The sequence below is a fragment of the Oncorhynchus gorbuscha genome, unplaced genomic scaffold (assembly GCF_021184085.1).
Source record: "Oncorhynchus gorbuscha isolate QuinsamMale2020 ecotype Even-year unplaced genomic scaffold, OgorEven_v1.0 Un_scaffold_5579, whole genome shotgun sequence".
Classification (NCBI taxonomy): Eukaryota; Metazoa; Chordata; class Actinopteri; order Salmoniformes; family Salmonidae; genus Oncorhynchus; species Oncorhynchus gorbuscha.
This window is the reverse complement of record NW_025749350.1, coordinates 15,001-25,483: the sequence shown is the minus strand read 5'-3', so window position 1 is coordinate 25,483 and position 10,483 is coordinate 15,001. Positions and strand designations below refer to the sequence as shown.

At 44.6% G+C, this 10,483-nt stretch overlaps 1 pseudogene; it reads right to left on the bottom strand.

The window, feature by feature from the left end:
* Positions 1–3,360: 3,360 nt before the first annotated feature.
* The window catches only part of LOC124029114, a 9,455-nt pseudogene continuing 2,332 nt past the window's right edge, over positions 3,361–10,483 (bottom strand).

Below are 10,483 nucleotides of genomic sequence, written 5' to 3'. Positions count from 1 at the left end.
CCAGGTCTGGCTCTTCTCTACACAGCTCTCCAGGTCTGGCTCTTTCCACACAGTTCCAGGTCTGGCTCTTTCACACAGTTCCAGGTCTGGCTCTTTCACACAGTTCCAGGTCTTTCCACACAGCTCTTTCAGTTCACAGTTCCAGGTCTGGCTCTTTCACACACAGTTCTAGTTCAGGTCTGGCTCTTTCACACAGTTCCAGGTCTGGCTCTTTCACACAGTTCCAGGTCTGGCTCTTTCACACAGTTCCAGGTCTGGCTCTTTCACAGTTCCCAGGTCTGGCTCTTTCACACAGTTCCAGGTCTGGCTCTTTCACACAGTTCCAGGTCTGGCTCTTTCACACAGTTCCAGGTCTGGCTCTTTCACAGTTCAGGTCTGGCTCTTTCACACAGTTCCAGGTCTGGCTCTTTCCACACAGTTCCAGGTCTGGCTCTTTCACACAGTTCCAGGTCTGGCTCTTTCACACAGTTCCAGGTCTGGCTCTTTCACACAGTTCAGGTCTGGCTCTTTCACAGTTCAGGTCTGGCTCTTTCACACAGTTCCAGGTCTGGCTCTTTCACACAGTTCCAGGTCTGGCTCTTTCACACAGTTCCAGGTCTGGCTCTTTCACACAGTTCCAGGTCTGGCTCTTTCACACAGTTCCAGGTCTGGCTCTTTCACAGTTTCAGGTCTGGCTCTTTCACACAGTTCAGGTCTGGCTCTTTCACACAGTTCAGGTCTGGCTCTTTCACACAGTTCCAGGTCTGGCTCTTTCACAGTTCCAGGTCTGGCTCTTTCACACAGTTCAGGTCTGGCTCTTTCACACAGTTCCAGGTCTGGCTCTTTCACACAGTTCCAGGTCTGGCTCACAGTTCACACCAGGTCTGGCTCTTTCACACAGTTCCAGGTCTGGCTCTTTCACACAGTTCAGGTCTGGCTCTTTTCCACACAGGTCTGGCTCTTTCACACAGTTCCAGGTCTGGCTCTTTCACACAGTTCCAGGTCTGGCTCTTTCACACAGTTCCAGGTCTGGCTCTTTCACACAGTTCCAGGTCTGGCTCTTTCACACAGTTCCAGGTCTGGCTCTTTCACACAGTTTCAGGTCTGGCTCTTTCACACAGTTCCAGGTCTGGCTCTTTCACACAGTTCACACAGTTTCAGGTCTGGCTCTTTCACACAGTTTCACAGGTCTGGCTCTTTCACACACAGTTTCAGGTCTGGCTCTTTCACACAGTTTCAGGTCTGGCTCTTTCACACAGTTCCAGGTCTGGCTCTTTCACACAGTTCCAGGTCTGGCTCTTTCACACAGTTCCAGGTCTGGCTCTTTCACACAGTTCCAGGTTTGGGTAATGAAGACATTCCAGGTATTTTGAACAAAGCTGCTGATGATGATGGCAAAATTATCTTAAAAAATGGCACTAAAATGATCAGAAGCCAAACAAAATGACATGGTTGGAAACTCTGCTTGGCGTCTATCAGCCGATTCCAATGACTGAATGGCACCATACACATTTCTAATACATAATCCATAATCATTTCAAAATGTTCTTTTAATATCAAAATGGTTCTTAAAGAACTAGTTTTGAACAGCGCCTGTGGGCTTAAGTACGGCCTTGGGTGCATCCGAAATGAAGTGGCCTGCAACACCTCATTGCAAATGGCTGCTGTTCCTCCCGTGTGATGACACAGCTTGCTGTGTGTTCCTCACCCCTGCATGAACCATGCTTGCTGTGTGTTCCTCACCCCTGCATGAACCATGCTTGCTGTGTGTTCCTCACCCCGGCATGAACCATGCTTGCTGTGTGTTCCTCACCCCTGCATGAACCATGCTTGCTGTGTGCTGGCCAACACACACATTATGAGTCTAATTGTTTGTGTGAGTGATCATTGCTGTACTAATTGTATGTTTGAGTGTTTGCACGAGGCATCTGTCAAGAGGCTGAGAGTGTGTGTGTATTTCTTCACTGACACTGTGTTGTATGTTTTCCAGGCTCCGGGGGGAACAAACGAGAGTTGCTCTGTTATGTAACTCCTCTTCATTCTGACCTGAGAACGCTGCCTCCGACCGGGAATTCACAGGAATACCACTGGAAAGGCTACAATGACATCCTATCCCTTACATAGTGCGTTACTTTGCCATGAACCACAGTGTGGGCACTGCACAGGGAAGTGGGTGTCATTTGACACTGGCCATGTCACCAATGTTATTATTTATGTGCCCTGTGGGAGCTTGATGGTGATTTGGGAGCACTGCTACACAAATGTGTGTGATTTCAATGCAGATTTTTTTTCCTAAACTAATGCAAGAGTTTGACTGGTTGTATAGTTGCCTGTACCTGGAAAAATAGTGGGTAGCCCTTTAAAATGGCAGATCTGTTAGTGCTGTCTAGTCAACTCCTATGGTCATTTGTCTAAACAGCACAGACAGATCTGGGACCAAACTTGTATTCTTTAAGCAGCGACATGGCGTTTGTCCTGCTACTCTGGCGTTCCTAACACGTCTCTCCTCCCGCTTGCTGCGAGTAAAATTCATGTGCCCCTTATTGTCTTTAATGTCACATCATTCAATTGTCAAAGTTTTTAAGAAAATATGTTTCATTTGTCATACAGTATGAATATGCCTTGTGTCCTGACTGTTTCAAATCCTGTTTGGGAAAATGACAGATTGTTCCACTTGTATGGTATTACAGTATGTTAGTACTATAACTATCTGTAAGATGGATGTTTTCGGGTGTTTTACCCTTTACCCTGCATTGAGAGAGGAGTTCTATCCATCATATAATGTGGACATGTTTCATGGTCATCCTGAAGTATGTGGACAGGATGCTTCTCCTGTGTTTCACAGGTACTTTGGTGGCTTTGCAACATTGTTTCTTATTTTATTTCTGAAACTTTATTTTCTTTCTATTTATAAAAACAACTAACTGTAACATCCTCTGAACGTTCAATTGACGTCCGAAAACTCAATGTTGGCTTGTACTTTATGCACCAAAATACTTCTGATTTCAATAAAGATGTTTCCTTAACTAATGTCAGTGTTTGGTTAATTGTTGGTGTGGTTTGGTATAGCCTGTGCCTGGAAAGACGATGGATAACACTTTACATAACATGGTTCTCTGATACCTCTGTAGTAATGCTGAAGTTACTCTAGTAGTGATATTACAACAGTAATTAGCCACAGTGTTTGTAGTGACAAACTTAGTATAAAGTGGAACTAAAGATTTGTATAAACACCACAGATCGTCAAAGCAACATTTCTGACTTTGTGGTCCTCAGGAAAGATTGTTTTCAAATGTCACTTAAGGGACATTACACTTTCAAGTCAAAGTTTGTCAGACGTTTTCAAACCTCAGTAGTCTGATGTAAAAACGTAGCCACATCCCACAACAGGTTGTTTAGAAGCAGGAAACCAGGAAATTAAACAGTGTTCATCATTGAGGAATATAGCTACAAATATCTAACAAACCTTTTGAGTGAAATGTCCTTTAAAGATGTTTGCAGGTCTAACTAAGGTGGTTATTTGCAGGTGTAACAGCGTGTTTAGTGAACGATAACTAGTCATTCTAAACAAGAGTCCAAGAGTTATTTTTTTTTTCATAGTCTGGGAACGGTTGGAAAAAACTCTGGGCCCAACATCAACTGGGAGTGGGACATCAATTTCATTGTCATTAATCTCATCACTCAAAACAGTCTTTAGAAAATAGTTATGTCCAACTGAGTAAGTCTCAAAGGCTGGTGTCTATAAATATATAAAAAGTCTTCTCTGCAGATGAAGGTTTGGTCCTCTGAAGGTTCCTTGGTAGAACATTTTCATTGCTGTCTCCTTGATCCAAGTCTTTGTTAAAAAAGTGTAGCAACGGGGCCTTATTCTAATAGAAATTAACCTTGTATCCTTGTTGAAGCAGCATGAGGACTGGGCCCAGTCCCATTACAGCAACACCACTGTATCCTTAGTGAGATCTGGCCTGGTTTCAATCCAGCTACACCAAAGTATCCTTGCTCATGTCATTGTCTCCTTGCTGAGCGTACAGTGGATACTGGGACCAGTCCCACTCCAGCTACACCAAAGTATCCTTGCTCATGTCATTGTCTCCTTGCTGAGCGTACAGTGGATACTGGGACCAGTCCCACTCCAGCTACACCAAAGTATCCTTGCTCATGTCATTGTCTCCTTGCTGAGCGTAGAGTGGATACTGGGACCAGTCCCACTCCAGCTACACCAAAGTATCCTTGCCCAGGAAACCATAGACATTAAAACCAGTAGATGGTGATAGCGCTGACGGCATCCACGTGTTCCTATGAAAGCTCCCGATGGCGCATGGAATTATTTGAATTTGAAGCGGACCATATTGAATTTGAAGCGGACCATATTGAATTTGAAGCGGACCATATTGAATTTGAAGCGGACCATATTGAATTTGAAGCGGACCATATTGAATTTGAAGCGGACCATATTGCTGAATGGCGCCAAAGAATCACTAAGGATCATGGTGAAAGTGGCAGTAACTAGCGAAGGATCATGGTCGATGTAGTCGTTTTCATCCTGCCTGAGAGAGCCTGCTCGTAGCTTTATGGTCCCTGATTGGTCTGAGTCAGCACCTGATCCTGTGTGATGACAAATGTAGCAGTCAGAATGGATCACTATTTAATATAATTTCTCGATTTGTAGCGAACTTTTAAATAATTCACCATCGGGTTTGAACTTGATCATAATAAACACATTTTGGAGTCCAAAACGAGCGTAAAAATATATATGTTTGACCGTTCTGGCGATGGTTGACATAGGCTTTTTAGGGCAGACCAGGGCTTTTGGCACCACTAGGTTGCTATGCAGTAGCCAACCAGCAGAGCTTGTGACTTCACCCTCCAGACCGGACACTGGGGACCTGTTAAATGTGACACTAGAAATGTGACACTCGACCCCGTCCCATTCTGGCTACATCACAGTCTTCTTGCCAAAGTATCGTGGACACTACACCCAGTTCCACTCCATCTACACCACAGTCTCCTTTCTGGTGTCCTTGCTAAGGAAGCTGAGGTTCAGTGTGTGGTGTGTGTGCATGGTTCGTGCTGGTCGGGGGATCTGTAGCCTAACTCTCTGGTCTGTCTGTTTCCACGTCCTGAACAGGTGGATGTGGTAGCGCAGCGACACCTGGTGGTGGAAGAGAGCAGTTGATTTTTACCAGACAGTGTTTCCAATGACATCAACCAATTGGTAGGCAATGCCTACTCATAATTGGTTAAAATCACATGATGCACACAGATGTCATTGGAAACGTTTATCTTCCTCTATCTTTTTACTACAAAACATAGAACCATTTTCACACATGTTGATGTTGCGGTGGTGCTGGAGATGATGAGTATGACAAGGGAAACTGTGACATTTCTCTATAAATCAAGGATGTTTGTAGTGGCTGTTCTAAAAAAACAGAACCATGGATTACAATCTCTCCTGGTGCATAGACTACCTTGAGGGTGAGGAACCATCTAACATTAAGTTGTAAAATACTTAACTTCCCCTTTAATTTAAAAACATGTGACTTCACTTATGCAAGCTGTGTTTGTTTACTTCCCCAACCAGGGCCATGTTGATTAGGCACCAATCTGAAGAAAACGGACAGCAAAGATGGTGGATAATGAAGACGTCACAAAGTCAGTTAATCTTTGCTTCCTGTCTGTGTAAGTAGGCGTTCCCTCTCTAGCTTAAGCATGCTTTCCATGTGAGCGTACATAGGTAAGCATGCTCAAAGATGCTCACTTGAGAGAGGGAACGTCCACATACACATTAAAAAGGTTTTAAATGGGAAACTGCCCAATAACAGCTGGCTTTGGTTTACACTATCATCTCTGACAGATAGTAATGAATGGAAGTCTATGGGATCAGCTAGCGTTAGCACAATCAGCTAGCTGATCCCATAGACTTTGTCATTGCGCTAACGCTAGTTAGCATTGGTGAAACTACCTCTAGCTTTCTTTATACTGGCCACAGAGACTTAAAAATGTGTCCATGAGTTCAGCTGACTCTGGGGAAGTAGAAACAATCTTTGCATTAACCCTTTAATAATTATAGTTTTATTAGTCATTCTATTTACTTTGTTCCACCATTACACTATATACCAGTGGAGGCTGATGGGTGGAGCTATAGGAGGACGGGCTCATTGTAATGGCTGGAACGGAAGAAATGGAACGGACTCAAACATGGTTTCTGTGTGTTTGATACTGTTCCGTTTATTCCATTCCAGCCTGTCCTCCTATAGCTCCTCCCACCAGCCTCCACTGCTATACACAATCCCAATGTAACCCCAACCCACAACAGCCCCAACAACTCACCACAGTCCAGAAGCAGTAGATGGTGAAGAGAGCCAGGGTGAGCACCATGAGTCCAACAGCCTCCATACTGTTACTGAAATACAGGTCCATAGCACCCTGCACACACAGCCATCCTGATAGGCTAGCCAGCGGTGTGATGAACAGGAAGCAGATGACGTCACCGCAGAGCGTCCGTCTCTGGTGCTGCATGGCTGGTGAGCCCAGCCACTGAGGAAGGGAGGGAGGGAGAGAGGGGACGGGGGAGGTGGGGGATGTACTGTGATTAGAATGGATAGAATGACGGTAATATCAGTTCAATTCCAAATGACATTAAGCATCGCATGACTTCATTCACTGACACAGAGAGGAGGCCAGGGAACATAAAGTTAGAGTGGGTAGACCAGACAACAGAACAATCTAAATCACTGTTATGTACAAGTACAGTATCTACACTAGATGGTGTTGGCTTTGGCTTTGGATGAGTATCGAAAAATCACATTTCACTTTAGAATTTGAGACTTTAAAATGTTAACCACTGAATATAGAACGCTGTGGTGATGGACCAGGCCATATCTCCATTCATCTGTCAGATCAGCTGTTGTTTTGTCTCCTACTCTGTGTGTGTGTGTGTGTGTGTGTGTGTGTGTGTGTGTGTGTGTGTGTGTGTGTGTGTGTGTGTGTGTGTGTGTGTGTGTGTGTGTGTGTGTGTGTGTGTGTGTGTGTGTGTGTGTGTGTGTGTGTGTGTGTGTGTGTGTGTGTGTGTGTCTTGTACATTAGCTCCTCCATACAACACATGGTTCTTAACAGATTACCTGGTGCCAGTGGCCAACACACATGCGACAGGCTGGGAGGAGACCATTAATACAGGACGACGTAATGTCCTGTCCTGAGGAATCTCATAGAGATGCATTACAAAGCTCATATCTTTGCAATGTCTGCTTCTGTTTCAGCATGGGCAGTGCCATTGAGGGCAATGCTGTCTCCATTTAAAGTAGACAATCCCCTCTTTTTCTACTTCTGAGAGGGAATTGCCAGTTTCTAAATAAACGGAAAAGGTGCATAGCACCACTTACTGTGCTGGAGTGTGTATAATCTGGAAGTATAGGCCAAAGCCAAGGTTGGTTATTCACTGCCACCTGCCATTATGGAATGTTTTCTCAGGAATATTTTTCATTGGCTGACCCCTTATGCTGACCTGGATGAAATTCTGGGATCCTTCCTTAAGCCATTGCAAGTCCCACCCAGTTGACTATTTCACAATGATGAAAGCCCTTGATATCACTGTGCCCATGCTAAAACAGTGTTTGGGCCAAGTGCACCATCTATCAAACTCTATGGAGCAGCTGCAGCTCAGCTACAGCTAGTGACAGGAAACACCATCTAATCTGTTTCTCAGGCTAAGTGGCTTTACTGGTAAAAGCAGTCAGTGACATCAGACACTCCAATGTGAATCCAGCTAGGGGCTCTGTACAGGAGGGTGACTTGTTACACAATGGCCAGATAGAAATGTATTGAATAGAATAGATAGGGTTATGTGGACTGTAGAATAGGGAATCGTTGCAGGGTAGCCTAGTGGTTAGAGCGTTGGACTAGTAACCGGAAGGTTACTAGTCCCCGAGCTGACAAGCTGCCCCCGAGCTGACGAGCTGCCCCCGAGCTGGCGAGGTACAAATCTGACGTTCTGCCCCTGAACAGGCAGTTAACCCACTGTTCCAAGGCCGTCATTGAAAATAAGAATTTGTTCTTAACTGACTTGCCTAGTTAAATAGGTCCAAATAAAAAATATACATCCATCTGCAACCTGAATAATGTTTGTTCTCTCTTTGAGACAGCAGTTTGTATATTCCTTAATGGGTTTGAGATGAAGTGACAGGTGGGTTAAAATTCCATTTCAATTGAGTCAATTCAGGAAGTGAGTTGAAAGTGACCTCAAACCTGATAAATTGAGACTGCATAATATAGTTGATGTACAGTACATACGGAAAGTACTTTTTCCACATTTTGTTACTTTACAGTCTTATTCTAATTATTTCCCCCTCATCAATCATCACACTATACCCCATAATAACAAAGAAGAAAATATTTTTTTGAATTTTTAGCAATGTTAATAAAATAAAAACGGAAAATATCACATTTACATAAATATTCTGACCCTTTACTCAGTACTTTGATGAAGCACCTTTGGCAGCGTCGCTGCACAGCTATTTTCAGGTCTCTGCAGAGATGTTTGATCGGGTTCAAGTCCGGACTCTGGCTGGGCCACTTAAGGACATTCAGACTTGTCCCGAAGCTAGTCCTGCTTTGTATTGACTGCGTGCTACGGTCATTGTCCTGTTGGAAGGTGAACCTTCGCCCCCTTCTGAGGTCCTGAGCTCTCTGGAACAAGTTTTCATCAAGGTTCTTTCTGTACTTTGCTCCATTCAGCTTTCCCTCGATCCTGATAACTCTCCCAGTCCCTGCCTCTGAAAAATATCCCCACAGCATGATGCTGCCACCACCATGCTTCACTATAGGGATGGTGCCAGGGTTCCTCCTGACGTGACACTTGGCATTCAGGCCAAAGAGTTGAATCTTGGTTTCATCAGAACATAGAATCTTGTTTCTCATGTTCTGAGTCCTTTAGGTGCATTTTGGCAAACTCCAAGCGGGCAGTCATGTGCCTTTTCCTGAGGAGTGGCTTCCGTCTGTCCACTCTACCGTAGTGGAGTGCTGCAGAGATGGTTGTCGTTCTGGAAGATTCTCCCATCTCCACAGAGGAGCTCTGTCAGAGTGACAATCGGGTTTATTTGCCTCAACACAATCCTGATGGCTTGGTTTTTGTTCTGACATGCACTGTCAACTGTGGGACCTTATATAGACAGGTGTGTGCCTTTCCAAATCATGTCCAATCAATTGAATTAACCATCTCTAGGATGATCAGTGGAAACAGGATGCACCTGAGCTCAATTTCGAGTCTCATAAATAAGGTATTTAAAAAAATATATACATTTGCAAAAAAAATCCCCCAAAACTGTTTTCACTTTGTCATTATGGGGTATTGTGTGTAGATTAATAAGGAAAAAATATAATTCAATCAATTTTAGAATAAGGCTGTAACGTAACAAAATGAATGTAGAAAAGGAAAGCTGTCTGTATACTTTCCAAAAGCATTGTATATGATGACTATTTTACTGTAGTTTTATGGTGTTTTTGATGACATCTATTTTGTACCATGTTTGACTCCGTTCGATGAATTGCAGTTCAACCATTAATTACAATGAGCCCGTCCTACTATAGCTCCCCCCCAACCAGCCTCCTCTGGTGTGTGCACCCTTTCTCCCTGAAGTGCACATGTGTGTGGTTGCTTATGAGTGTGCGTTTGTTAGTGTATGTGTGCTTGAGTGTGTGTGTTTGCTTGCATGTGTCTATGCCTTCATGCATGTGAGCGCATATGTCTCCGTCTCACCTAACGCCACAGTAAAATTTCCATGAAGTACAGATCTAGGATCAGCTTCCCCTCGCTTAATCCTAACCTAGTGGGGGGAATGATAAACTGACCCAAGATCAGCATCTAGGGGTAACTTCACCCTACTCTTTCTCCCCTACCTCAGTGAGTGGCTTGGGCAGTCTCTCCAGGGCGTACTGGTGGTGGCAGAGTTCACAGCGGCTGCTGTTGGAGGCAGTGAGCCAGTGTTCCAGGCAGCCTCGGTGGACCATGGCCAGCGTCCCTGCACACTCACAGGGGGGAGAGCAGCTCCCCGACACCCCCTCCCTCGTGGCAGATACGACAGAAGGGCTCCTCACTGCTAAGACTGCAGGACAACAGAGAGACAAAGTCAACACAGGGCAAAACGGAGAGTCCGGGGATGAGTCCCTAATGGCACACTATTCCCTTTATATGACACCACAGGGCTCTGGTCTAAAGTAGTGCACTATATAGGTAATAAGGAGACATTTGGGACCCAGACAAGGAGGACGTAAGAGAGAGCCAATGCATGTTATTGTACATAATTTAAATCCCCTTATTAAAGGATTCCTCTATGAATAACCTCACATACAACTTCTCTAACCCCTCCCCCCCTTCTTGTACCATGTGTTCTTATCCTCTCTCTTCCTCACTGTGTTTCACTCTCTCTCCCTTGCCTCCCTTTGTGGGTGTTTCTGCGTGTGTGTGTGTGTTCTCTGTGTGTGTGTGTGTTCTGTGTGTGTGTGTGCG